The sequence below is a fragment of the Erpetoichthys calabaricus genome, chromosome 11 (genome assembly GCF_900747795.2).
Source record: "Erpetoichthys calabaricus chromosome 11, fErpCal1.3, whole genome shotgun sequence".
In the NCBI taxonomy this organism is placed as follows: domain Eukaryota; kingdom Metazoa; phylum Chordata; class Cladistia; order Polypteriformes; family Polypteridae; genus Erpetoichthys; species Erpetoichthys calabaricus.
In genome coordinates this window covers 21324281-21339029 of record NC_041404.2, presented here as the reverse complement: position 1 = coordinate 21339029, position 14749 = coordinate 21324281, and the positions used below count along the sequence as shown (strand labels likewise).

The window sequence follows — 14749 nt, the reverse complement described above, 5'->3', positions numbered from 1 at the left end:
ACCTCATTCAGTACTAAACATTGATTCATTTTCTAACCCAGTTTTTCTTTGTATGTCATACTTTTTATTTTAAAATTAAAAATGACTTATTTGACTTTCATTTAAACACCAGGCCTGTACAGTTTTATGAATTAATGAACATCGAATATTCATGATGCTACCTATTTAATACTAACTAATTTCACTGCTGTGGTGCCTAATGAGAAGAGGCTAAGCTACCTAGATGAAAGAGATAATAACACAGTTAGATAGAAGAGCAGAAAAATATAAGTCAGGAAAGAAATATTTGAATACAGAATCTTTGAAATAGAATTTTAGACAAAGGACCAGAAGGAAGCAGCAGAAGGACAGTCCCAAAGTATGTGAATAAAGGTGACAGGTACATGTGTTAGATAAAAGACTGCAAGCAGGTCCCATGGCAAAATGTCTTCAAGTTTAAAAAAAGAAAATGAAAAGAATCTGTTCTGGCAACAACGGGTATAAGGCAGAAACCAGCCACGGCCCAACTCCAGTCCTTTGCAGAGCACATTCATATACACACACACACATCTTTTTATGTGTTTGCAGGATGTGACTCATCACATACACAGAGGGCAAGAGAGGTAACACTTACTAAATATGAATCTATGAGTAAATACATGGGCCCTGCACATATTTGTAATTGTCTGTTGAAATCTGAATTAAAGTTATTCTAGTCTAATACAAAAAATATAATTGGTAACACATATACTGTATAAATGGTTGAAAACATATATTTAAATTGTTTGCAGGTTTCTAATTTGTATTTTATGATACACATTCTCTCTTTGTCTGTGTTAAGATTTTCCTTCTGGATTTTTGCATTTTCATCCCTCCTCCCATGATATTCATGGTAGGTTAATTGATGATTCCAGATTAGACTTGTAGGTTTTCTTGTATTGATTCCTGCCTTGTGCCCACTAATGTCACTACAGGCTCTGGCCTCCTGTGACCCTGAAATTAATTACCGTATATACTCGAGTATAAGCTGACCCGAATATAAGCCGAGGTACCTAATTTTACCTACAAAAACTGGAAAAACTTATTGACTCGAGTATAAGCCTAGGGTGGGAAATGCAGCAGCTACTGGTAAGTTTCAATAATCAAAATAAATACCAATAAAATTACCGTACATTAATTGAGGCATCGGTAGGTTAAATGTTTTTGAGTATTTATTTCAAAGAAAAACAGTAAACTAGCTCTGTAAGTGGAGAAGATGGTCAATAAAAACAATATGGTATCTCTCTCGCTCGCTCTCTCTCTCTCTCTCGTGTGTGTTTCTCCCGTGCGCATGCGTCTCTCTCTCGTGTGTGTGTGTGTGTGTGTCTCTCTCGTGCTCATGTGTGTGTGTGTGTGTCTCTCTCTCGCGTGTGTATGTCTCTCTCTCTCTCTCTGTCGCGCATGCGCGTGTGTCTCTCGCGCGCACTTTCTCTTGCTCGCTGCACAGGGAATGCACAGGGAGAGACTGAACACGTGCAGGTTGGCGGGGGCAGCGGGACCGGACTTGAATATAAGCCGAGGGTGACGTTTTTCAGCACATTTTGGGTGCTGAAAAACTCGGCTTATATTCGAGTATACAGTGTATCCGGAAAGTATTCACAGCGCATCACTTTTTCCACATTTTGTTATGTTACAGCCTTATTCCAGAATGGATTAAATTAAATTTTTTCCTCAGAATTCTACACACAACACCCCATAATGACAACGTGAAAAAAGTTTACTTGAGATTTTTGCAAATTTATTAAAAATAAAAAAACTGAGAAAGCACATGTATATAAGTATTCACAGCCTTTACCATGAAGCTCAAAATGGAGCTCAGGTGCATCTTGTTTCCCCTGATCATTCTTGAGATGTTTCTGCCGCTTAATTGGAGTCTACCTGTGGTAAATTCAGTTGATTGGACATGATTTGGAAAGGCACACACCTGTCTATATAAGGTCCCACAGTTGACAGTTCATGTCAGAGCACAAACCAAGCATGAAGTCAAAGGAATTGTCTGTAGACCTCCGAGACAGGATTGTCTCGAGGCACAAATCTGGGGAATTTTACAGAAAAATTTCTGCTGCTTTGAAGGTCCCAATGAGCACAGTGGCCTCCATCATCTGTAAGTGGAAGAAGTTCGAAACCACCAGGACTCTTCAAAGAGCTGGCCGGCCATCTAAACTGAGCGATTGGGGGAGAAGGGCCTTAGTCAGGAAGGTGACCAACAACCCGATGGTCACTCTGTCAGAGCTCCAGAGGTCCTCTGTGGAGAGAGGAGAATCTTCCAGAAGGACAACCATCTCTGCAGCAATCCACCAATCAGGCCTGTATGGTAGAGTGGCCAGACAGAAGCCACTCCTTAGTAAAAGGCACATGGCAGCCCGCCTGGAGTTTGCCAAAAGGCACCTGAAGGACTCTCAGACCATGAGAAAGAAAATTCTCTGGTCTGATGAGACAAAGATTGAACTCTTTGGTGTGAATGCCAGGCGTCACGTTTGGAGGAAACCAGGCACCGCTCATCACCAGGCCAATACCAACCCTACAGTGAAGCATGGTGGTGGCAGCATCATGCTGTGGGGATGTTTTTCAGCGGCAGGGACTGAGAGACTAGTCAGGATAAAGGGAAAGATGACTGCAGCAATGTACAGAGACATCCTGGATGAAAACCTGCTCCAGAGCGCTCTTGACCTCAGACTGGGGCGACGGTTCATCTTTCAGCAAGACAACGACCCTAAGCACACAGCCAAGATATCAAAGGAGTGTGAATGTCCTTGAGTGGCCCAGCCAGAGCCCAGACTTGAATCCGATTGAACATCTCTGGAGAGATCTTAAAATGGCTGTGCACTGACGCTTCCCATCCAACCTGATGGAACTTGAGAGGTGCTGCAAAGAGGAATGGGTGAAACTGGCCAAGGATAGGTGTGCCAAGCTTGTGGCATCATATTCAAAAAGACTTGAGGCTGTAATTGCTGTCAAAGGTGCATCGACAAAGTATTGAGCAAAGGCTTTGAATACTTATGTACATGTGATTTCTCAGTTTTTTTCTTTTTAATAACTTTGCAAAAACCTCAAGTAAACTTTTTTCACATTGTCATTATGGGGTGTTTTGTGTAGAATTCTGAGGAAAAAAATGAATTTAATCCATTTTGAAATAAGGCTGTAACATAACAAAATGTGGAAAAAGTGATGCTCTGTGAATACTTTCCGGATGCACTGTATATGGTAAATGTTTAAAAGAATATTGAGGAGTGGAATATTCTGTATGGTAAGGATGAATACTAAACCATTCCTCGTTTGAACCAAAAATATCTGTGGGTTTTATTATTTTTATGATATTATATGATTTATTATATTTTTATAATATATTAATTTTATAAATAAAAAAGAGGAATAGGCACTGGTAATGTGCTAGGAATAGTTGCATCTGTTACTTTCAGTTTACTTACAAAATTAAAAAAATTCTTCTCTTTATTTAATATACAGGCTGTACAGGCTTCTTAATAAATTGTTATTTTATTTGCTTTTTGAATTAATTATTCAGTATTAATAAGTCAGTATGACTTTCTTATTTTGTTATTTCATGTATTTGAAGGCCTGGCTTATTTTGTTGTAGCACATTTAGTCTTAGACTTGTTATAAATATCACCTTTAAGTTTTTCTTTTGGTTGCCTCTGCCAATTGTTTTCTCTGGTGTTTTCTGTAAATACATATAATTAATTGTCAGGTTTTTAGCTAATAAATTAAAATGAAGCAATTTCATTTTCATATTTCAATACAGACAATTATAGTGACAGCCTTATTATTTGGGATTGTTCAGCATACTCAACTTTTGATAAAAAACAGGATGCAAATTGTTTACAGAGAAAGTGAAGAAAATGTTCCATTTGGAAAAGTCAAATGGCCAAACATGTGCATGAGAACAAAGGCAAATAATGTAATTTAGAAGCTATTGTTTCAAAATATGACTAAATCAGCTTAGTGGTATTCTCATAAATGCTGTAAAGATCTATGATCACTAAACAGATTTGTAAATATGTGGACAGTGTGACTTTAATAATAATAAACGCACATAATATGCTTTAGTAAGTACATGTTACTGAATTATAGATTTAAAGGAATAGTTAATCAACAGCTGAGACTTTAACCTACCTCTAACCCATCTCTCTAGGTTTTGGAATAAATGTTAACAATGTAGTCAATCAAAAGAAACAGTTCTTTTGAAATTACCTAAAAGTAAGAACAACTAATGACATGCTACTTAAAAACACGAGTAATTAAAAATATTTATATTTATGAATAACAAAAGCCACAAATTCCAAATGTCATATACGAAAGTCAAAATCTTACTTGCACTAATTTAACCAATTTCACACATAGAATCTATAGTACCATTTGAGGCCCATTGACCAAACCTGATTATAATTTGGGAAATGTAATGTAATGATGGGGATCCAGCAGCTTAAGATAGTGAACCATTCTTAAATTAACAATTATATTAAAAATTTAAAACGCAACAAAAAAATTAAGTTTTATCTGAAAAGAAAGTTTTGCATGTGTTAAATATGAAAATGTGTACAAAGCTGGCTTTGGTTATATTTTGTAGCCTTACAATATAGGATTACATCATCAATTATGCTTAACTCTTCCTTTTTATTGTGTACGAAATAGTAATAACATGTTATTTTTGATCACTTTCAATAACTTTTAATATGGCAAAAAATAAAATGCTGAAGAAATTGAATGAATTAGCCTTCTTTGCCTTGTTGCTTTCAAAATGCATTAAAAATTTGTAGATATTCCTAGAAAGCATTCTGGCTTGAATATGTATGAATAAACAAATGCAGTACCTCATTTTTGAAAAAGTGAAGTGTTTTAATTACTGTAACTGTCATCTAAAGCTGATGACATCACACAACTTTCAGATTTGCTGATCTCTTTGCTGGACCGTATCATTTTAAACGACAGAGAATTGCTGGCCATGTTAAATTTAGCGATCGTGTGCTGATCGTGTACACAGTCAATCTCACCCCTTTTTCTGACAGTGTGTTTCATGATGAAACTGGTGCTGTACAAAGAGTCAACAGCTACGGAGAGTTCAACCAAAATCTCTTCCCTTTATTTTTTTCATTCTGCTGTGGTGTGTAAAATATGAGACAGGCTTCTCTTGTGATTGTGAAGTCCAAAGCCCCCTTGTTCCATATTCCTCATTGTTGCATTATTTGTATCGTACTTCTGAATGAGCCCCTCATTGGTTGTAAACTCTCATGCACACAAGTAAATGCCTATGACTAAAGACAAAATCAAACCTGTTTGATTTTATTGGAGTGAGTTGCAGGTTAGTTGAAGTGAGTTATGTTTCATGTCAGATTATGTAACCTGATTACGTGAGTGTGCCGCTGACTGCCTCCAACACACTAAGATTATATAAATGCAGAATATGGCTGAAAATTGCTAGAAAAGTTGCATATTATGACATAGCCATAACTTGAGTTTTGTAACAAGACACTATAGGAAGAGGTACTTGAATGAAATTTAGGTCTCTGCCTTCAAGGGTTCAATGCAGCCTATATATCAAAATACATATTTAATTGTCATTTTTCTGCATCAATCATCACAAATCATTAAATTTAAAGTAACATTTAGTTATTAAATTGAATGTTGGAAAATTCACAGCAGTGCTTAAATGTATTAAAATCCATCAGATTGTGTCAAACAGGGAATTAAGTTTCACATATACTCACATAATCTTGTCTTTGAATAGGTGATGTGACATGCAACCAGGTCTTTCACATAGTTTCAGTTTCATTATTTATTTTAGATGCTGAAATAAATTTATAATATTTATATGAAATATATTTTTACCTCCAGCAAATTAATTTTTTTATTATTTTAATATAAAATGATATAAATATCCACATTATTATTAAGCCATTAGCAGCATTCCTGTGTTAGCAAAATGATTATTGCCTACCTCTATTTTCTTATTTTGCCACTGTAAATATAATTTATAGTATTATATTTTAATCAGCATTTGCTTACTAAATTGTCAATGCTTCTTTTCAGTTTAGTTTGACAATAATTCTGGATAAATTTTAGTAGTGGGCACTATCCTTTTTCAAAGATTGATGAGTGATCTGCTTAGAGCACCATTTGTCAAAGTCATGAATGCAGGCAGGGTTTAATGATTGGAGAATCAGACCAGTGACTCATGCAGATGGTCAATGGAGCCCTTGGAAAATTATAATAAATGAGGTGATTATACTTTCCTTGCCATCATTTATGTGTATAACAGTGCAACCAATGATTTCTTTTGGATACTTGAAAAGTATGTCTTAAACTATTGTTAGCAGTTTAAAATACTTCTACATATATCCTGAAAGTAACCAATTCATAAATGTGCATAAAATATATAAAGGAAAAGCCAAATACCCTTCGCTAAAAGGAGAACCAAGGCAATCTATACAGTGTTTAAAAACTGCAGGATTACTGTCATGTAATAATACATTACTAGCTCCATTTCTTTAGTTCCCCTGCTGTTTCTGTTTAGCCAGTTTATCCCTTTAGCTCAATGATTATCTCTACAATTCATTGCAATCTCAGTGCACACACTTTAAATGAACTTTTAGCTTTTACTATTGCCAGCAGCACATAACTCAGACTGTTTTTAGGAACCCTTTCTTGGTGAAATATACACCACTAGCCAACCCGCGGCGTAGCATACGCCGCATAATTATGTATTGATGGGTGAACACTTCCTGAAAGACACAGTTGTCCAAATGGGGTGGGTTTGAGGATACGACTGTGAGTGAATGAAAAGATGGAACTCTGGAGAGAGCAACATACAATTGTCCGTGACTGAAAACTGGGTTTGGCAGATACAGGCATATCGTTTTGAAAGTGTGTCCCTGTGCCTTATTAATTGTCATTGCAAAGGCCAATCTAACAGGAAATTGTCTGCGTGTAAACGTAAAAGGCAAATTTGAATCTGATGGGGTCAGGGATTCTCTCTCTCTCGTGCCTGTGTGTGTGTCTCTCTCTCTCTCTCGCATGCCTGTGTGTGTGTGTCTCTCTCTCGCGCGCGCCTGTGTGTGTGTGTGTCTCTCTCTTGTGTGCCTGTGTGTGTGTGTCTCTCTCTCGCGTGCACCTGTGTGTGTGTGTCTCTCTCTCTCTCTCACGCGCCTGTGTGTGTGTGTGTGTGTGTGTCTCTCTCGCGCGCGCCTGTGTGCTGTAAGTGAATGAAAAGATGGAACTCTGGAGAGAGAAACATACAATTGTCTGTGACTGAAAACTGGTTTTGGCAGACACAGGCATATCTTTTTGAAAGTTTGTCCCTGCGCCTTATTAATTGTCATTGCAAAGGCCAATCTAACAGGAAATTGCATGTAAAAGTAAAAGGCAAATTTGAATCTGATGGGGTCAGGGAAATCTGGGGAATAAGGACAGTTTGTGAGGTTGCAGCTGCGATTGTTTTACATTCCAGTACATTGCAGTGAATGCTGAGAACATTCCGTCTAGTGCCTTTACAGAGACTTCTTGCTGGCATGAGGTTTCTGAGAAGCATGACGACTGAACCAATTTTAAGTTTGACTTTATGCGGATGCATGCCAGTGGGAGTAATGGCTGCCCGACGGGTCATGGGAATAACGCCGCCGGATCGCCAGTCGGCATAGTTTATGGTTGGAACTACGACGGTATGTGATCTTCTTCAAACCTCCGACTTTCGTTCTTGATTAATGAAAACATTCTTGGCAAATGCTTTCGCTCTCGCGCGAATTGTTGGCTCTGTAGTGCGTGTGCCAAGGTCGGCTGCTTAGTGAATTGTTAGTGGGCGTGACTCTGTCTTGCGTGCATCTTGCTTGCTATGGACTTAGTGAATTATATATATAGATAGTATTTGAAAGCATCTTTGATGGAATTTTTTATCCCAGGTCAGTGTGTTCTAGTAGGAATTATGGGAAGTTCACCTTCCAAGACTGATAGCAATAGATAAATTTAGTTTTCTTGTCCTTATTACATATTTGGCAGACTGTCTTTGGTATTTTGCATAGGGGCCCAAACTCCCTGAAAAATAGGTTATTTTATCTCAAGCTGTATACTATCCCACAAAAACCCACACTGCAAAACAGGTGGCAGAGGATGAGTGCACAAATACTTTTTTTAAAGAAAAAAGAACATGGGTTAGCTTTGAATGAGAAACATAGCATATCATCATCTTTAGCACATTATTCCTACTATCCTTGGAACAGTGGGAAAGTTGGCAGGTTTCCTGTCATTAGCTGATTTTTCTTTGTAGTTCTTTCAGTTGTGCTCATATGTCTTGGTTTGGAAAGAGTCTGGTTGGCTTTATTACTTACAACAGGATTTTGTAGTCTGCGCATGTCCTTTACACTTTGTTAATCTGTGCATATACTTGCTTCACACAAACTTACAACAGCCACGGGTAGAAGCATTCACATAATACATTTCCAGAGGTTCAATTAATCGCATTATTCCTTCTCAATATTTAATAATAAAATAATAATAATACATTTTATTTATATAGTGCCTTTCCCATGCTCAAGGCACTTACAGAATATAATAAAGAACGGCAGCGTATACAGTATATAGCATTGTATAAACCAGATAAATAAATAAAGAAGATTAAGACAGTGAATTCTGAAAAAAAAAAAAAACAGACAACATAATTGATGGTCTAGCACACACACACAGGTTACATGAGCATCTTGACAGAGAAGTAAACTGAGAGAAGGGTAATAAAGTCAAGTAGAGCTAAAAGTCTTCCTGAACAGATGAGTTTTGAGTTGTTTTTTAAAACAATTCATGGAGTCAGCTGACCTGATTAATTTTGGTAGGTCATTACAGAGTCTGGGCACTATACAGCTGAAGGCCCTGTCACCCATGGAGTGTAGATTAGTGTGGGGTACAACAAGATTGCCAGAATCAGAGGACCTTAGTGGGCGGGCAGGCACATAGTGATGGTGTAGGTCACTGATGTAGTTTGGCGCGAGGTTATTTAAGGCTTTGTAGATTATTATTAGGATTTTATGTTCGATTCTGTAAGACACAGGGAGCCAGTGAAGACGGAGCAGGATAGGTGTGATGTGCTCGCTGCTGCTGGTTCGAGTAAGGACTCTTGCAGCTGAGTTTTGAATAAGCTGGAGCTGTGATATGAGATTAGAAGGGGCACCTGCCAGTAGGGAATTACAATAATCGATGCGGGTTTTTATAAAAGCATGGACAAGTGTCTCAGCATTAGAGAAGGAGAGGAAGGAGCGAACACGGGATATGTTACGGAGGTGAAAGTAAGAAAGTTTCTTAATGTGATTTATGTAGGCAGAATAAGAGAGGGAGGAATCAAAAATGACACCAAGATTTTTTACAGTAGAGGCAGGTCTGATGAGATCACCGCCAAGATAGACTGGGAAGGAGCTCATTTTATTAAGTTGCATTTTAGTCCCAATTTGCAGGAGTTCAGTTTTATTGCAATTCAATTTTAAAGAGTTCTGCTCCATCCAGGTTTTAATTTCACTAAGGCAGGTTGTGAGCTGAGAAAGCTCTGATGAAGTTCCACTTTTAACAATGAAGTAGAGTTGAGTATCATCTGCATAAAAATGATAACCCAGTCCATATCTACGAATAATATGGCCAAGGGGAAGCATGTAAATACAAAAAAGCAGAGGACCGAGGACAGAGCCTTGAGGGACGCCTTGTGTGACTGGCTCTGAACTGGATCTGCTGTTGCCAAGACTATCAAACTCTTGCCTATCAGTCAGATAGGACTTGAACCACTGGAGGGCAGTGCCAGAGATACCCAGCATGTTCTCCATTCTGGACAGTAGGATGTCATGTCTGACAGTGTCAAATGCTGCACTGAGGTCTAACAAATATATATATATATATATATATATATATATATATATATATATATATATATATATATATATATTTATATATATATAAATAATATACTGGTTTGTCCAGAGTCTGCTGCCATAAGCAAATCATTGGTTACCCGTAGCGCAGCAGTTTCACAGCTGTGCCACGCCCTGAAACCAGACTGAAAGGGTTCCATCAAATTATTAGAGGTTAGGTGATTGATGAGTTGGGAAGCTACAACACGCTCAAGAACTTTTGACAGGAAAGGTAAGTGGGAAATAGGCCGGAAATTGTTAAGATTGTCAGCATCAAGACCAGACTTTTTTTAACATTAGGGTTACAAGCAATTTTAAAAGTGAGCGGCACAGAGCCAGTGTCAAGGGATGAGTTTATTATTGTTGTAACAGTCGGGATTATGGCATGAAGGCAGGATTTAAGTAGTGTGGTGGGGATGGGGTCCAGTACACAAATAGTCGGCCTCATCTTACAAAGCAGGTTATTAACAAACGCAGATGTGACTGGTGGGAACTTAGAGAAGGAGCTGGATGGAGTGGGAAAACAGGGAGAGATATAAACAGATGATTTATTTATGTTAGTTGAATTATTTAGATTGTTTGTTACGGAAAAAGTGGAGAAATTCCTCACATACTTCAGTAGAAGAGGTAGTTGGGCCAGATGCAGTTTCGAGTAGTTTATTAACTACAGAGAACAAAACCCTTGTGTTATCATGGCCACTTTCTATTATTCTGCCGTAATGGGTGTTCTTGGCAGAAGTTAGTGCTTCTCTGTAAGCTCTTTGGTGGTCAGAAAAAGCCTGGATGTGCACGGTGAGGCCAGTCTTACGTGACATTCTCTCAAGGTGTCGGCCAGCTGCTTTCATAGATCGCAATTCTGAGTTATACCAAGGAGCTGAACGTTTAAAGGAAACCTCCTTATGTTTTAAAAGAGCTGTTTTATCTAATGCTGAATGAAGGGCTGAGTTATAGTGGTCAACAAGACTATCTAGTGTTGATGGAATAGGTGAAGACAGTAAAAGATCAGAAATGGATCCAGAAAGGATAGAGGGACAGATATTTTTAAGGTTTCTGTAAGAAATTTGTCGTTTACAGGTAAGAGGAGAGAAAGGCAGTGAAACAGTGAAATATACTGCTTTATGGTCAGAGAGTCCCAAATCAGTGCTGTAAATGCTGGCAACAGAGAGTCCAGAAGTGCAGATCAGATCCAATATATGACCGCCAGAGTGGGTTGGAAAATCAACATGTTGTGTCAAGTCAAAACAGTCCAGTAAGGATAGGAATTCATTTCTCAATTTAGATGTGGGGGTGTCAATATGGATGTTGAAATCACCAAGAAGAATAATTCTCTGAGAGTAAGAGCTTAGGTGGGTCAAAAGTTCAATCAGATCGGATAAGAAGGATGCATTGTATTTTGGGGGACGATAAAGAACAATGAGTGAGACAGGACCTGATTTCGTTATTAGTTTAAGAGCCAGAAACTCAAAGACAATGGACAGTCAATTGGGATTTGTTTAATGTTTAAGTCTGCTCTGACAATTACTGCAAGCCCACCGCCTTGTCTTGAGCTGCAAGGCTCTGTGTGGAAAGTGAAACCAATTGGAGTCGCCCCTGTGAGAGACGCAAATTCGTTTGGTTTTTGCCAAGTCTCCGTTAAACACAGAATATCAAGTTTAGTGTCAGTGATGAGTTCTGACAGCACCAATGCTTTGCCATTAAGAGACCTCGAGTTAAACAGTGCAATATTAGTTAATGAGGCTTCTTTTTGCACAGAGCCGCAATCAGGGTTTATTTCCACATAATGTAAATTTGGCACACTGACACTTCTATTTCCAGGGTCATGAGAAGGACGGCGTATTCCTGAGCAAATGCTGCAGGTGGTCTTTTCATTCGCAGCCCGGCGGTGGCGGTGACCTGACCCGCGATGTATATATTTCGGGCGCTGCAAAATACCGGCGTCCTTTAGGATGTTCCAGTCAGACCATTTGCTCTGGATAAACTGTTTAATAAGAAGGAGTTTGTCATGAGAGTATTTTAGCATGATACTGGGCAATACTTATCTGAATAGCAGTGGAGAAGCAGCACAGCGGAACCGGTAGGACAAGCGAGTGTGGTAGAATAGGTGAGAGGCGATAGCAAGCAGCAGAAAGCATAGCAGGAGGAGGTAGCAGGATTTGGAGGTTCCAATACACAGCCACAAGGAGTAATGCTTGGTAATTTCAGGCGAGATCGCCCCGGAGCCAAAAGCCAGATTAGTATGAACATCAGATCAGTTCCCAGTCGTAGAGTACTGTAAGATGAAACAGGAGCAGATCAGCATAGCGAATTTAATATAATCACGGAGACAGATCATCCCGAGGTCCTAGATTGCCAGGTACAAAGAAATGTTTGTAGGTTCTCGTCCCGTGATCCACAGACTCAGCTGTTCCAAGTCAAAGTAGAGTCCATAAAATCTGTAAATATTAAGCCAAATCTATACAATTCGAGTCAGCTGTATCCACAAACTATACGTACAATAAAAGAAATAAAACAAGCGTAAGAAAGTGTAGAATTAAGGTGAATTTTGCAAAAAGTGTTGTTAACAGGGAGGAGCGGCAACAACATGCGTGCGCCAGTGTCCCCTCACCTGCAAGACAAAAAAAAAATAATAATTTTTATTTCAGAAATTGCTAAGTTTATGTTGATGAGCTGAACGTACTATGCTAAATTCAGCAACACAATATTGAGAGCAGTACGGTAACATATTAAAAGTAATTTGAAGTAATGAGTAACCTAAAGCACCTCTTATCTTATTCAAGTAAAATACTGGTGTTATTCTTATTTCAGCAGCATTGGGTGTTATTCAAGAAGCACATGTACTGGGCCTTTGCATTCAGTCACACAGAAACAGAAGGAGATCCAGAAGAGTATGCAGAAAAGAGAATTCATTTACAGAAACCTATAAAAAAAAAGTATCATTTTGACTAAACATATTTATAAAACAAGAAATTATCACAGGTGTCATGCTTATTTTCAGATTCATAGTGGCCAATGATGACATTTAACTTTTTTTTGTATAGTTTAATGACAGTGGAGTGTTTTGACAAAGAAGAACTCCATGGACCTCATGTATAATGCTGTGCATAAAATTCAAATTCATCAAACTATGTTTAAGCAAAGTTTTACGCACTTCCCCTTTATAAATCCCGATTAACGTGAATTTCTAATGCACATGCATGTGCCTACAGCCCCACCCTGACTCCCAGAATTAAACCTGTATGAATATGCAAATCAATATAAATAGCCCCTTCTGTTCAGTGTTTTGTTAAAAGACAATGGCAAAACCATGTTAAAAACGAGAATTTCAGCGAATGCAAAATAGAGGCCCTGCTCATTGAAGTGTGGGCAAGGAAAAACATACTATTTGGCGGCTTAAGTAGTGGTCTAAACAACAAAATGAAATTGATGGAGTAGTGTGGCATGGTGAAGGCACTGAAAAGTTCAAATTCAGAGAGTTACACATTGCCCGAAATAAAAAGGAAGTAGTCACAGTTTCAGTTGCCGTGAAAAGGCAAGTTATAGCCCACCTTCTGGGAAATAAAGGTCTGTGTCGATGTTAAAGTTGAAATGTCGACATTAATCTGTACATTTTTTTGTCATTAAAGTAGAACGTCATAAACTTCATCTTATAGTCAATGTTTAACCTGTTAAACTTTTTCAAACCCCATTGTAACTAAAGTAGCACATTAAATGCTTTGTATTCTAAGTGTTCCCTGACCCACTCGTTAATTGCTATGTGCTTCTTAAATGGGCTTTCTATTATGCTGACACGAGTGCACAGGCAATAATCGCCACACAGAACTCATTACATTCATGGTATTACTGCTCTTTGATCATTTAAGAATACTAATATGTGTATTTGATATCATTTTCATGATAAAATGCATTATAGCATGTATTAAACATGTGGGGGCACAGTGGCGCAGCGGTAGCGATGAGCTGGTGCCCTATCCAGGGATCCTTCAGTCCATCCATCCATCCATCCATGATTGCGCCAGTCCCTGCAAGCATTGAGTGTGAGGCAGGAACAGTCCCTGGATTGGGCACCAGCTCAATGCAGGGTGAATACGAGTACACACATGCACTAGTAGTGTCAATTTAAGCATCACCACATCCCCTAACCTGCAATGCTTTGATAAGAAACCAAAGCACGTGGTTTATATTTTTCTGTCATTTCACGTAATACACAAATCCTCTTTCTGTAATGCAAAAGAGATCCTATAAAAAATTATTTTCCATAAAAAATATGTTGGTGAAACAAGTACTCTGATGGTGTCCCATTCGAAGTTGGCGTCTGCCTTGTGCTCTGTGCTCTTTGTACAGACTTACACCTTACAACACTGAACAGAATTAAGTATCTCTTTTTTATTTTTGAAAAAATAATTACAGCAAAACACATCCTGATCAAACAAGAAAAAGTAACAGATAAAAGAATATGCTTCAAAATTGATTAAAAGAAAGCAAAAGAAAAATAATATAGAAATCAGCATTCATCTTGACTATTTTTGATGGTAGATGGATACAAAGAGGTTACATTTCATCACATCTAATGTGGCACTGAACTACACCACCTAGCTATAGTGTTCTAAATTTTAAAATACAAGTAACTTGCATAAAGTATTATTTTAGCTTATATTATGAAGCTAGCATCAGAATACACATTTTCTGTAATTTTTAGTTATGGTCATTATTTACATAATGGGTAAAACATTCACAGGGCATTGTAATCATTAACAACATGTGCTTGTTACTGTCAGCTGTGTAATGTGACACCACTAGCAACTCAGTCATGACAGACTGACTCCTGAAACTCTCTGCCA

At 38.1% G+C, this 14749-nt stretch overlaps 1 protein-coding gene across 1 annotated transcript in view; it reads left to right on the top strand.

Annotated features, from left to right (window-relative positions):
- Positions 1-14749, top strand: part of LOC114660232 (PRELI domain-containing protein 2-like) — a 91299-nt gene that overhangs the window by 31201 nt on the left and 45349 nt on the right. The window lies entirely within an intron of this gene.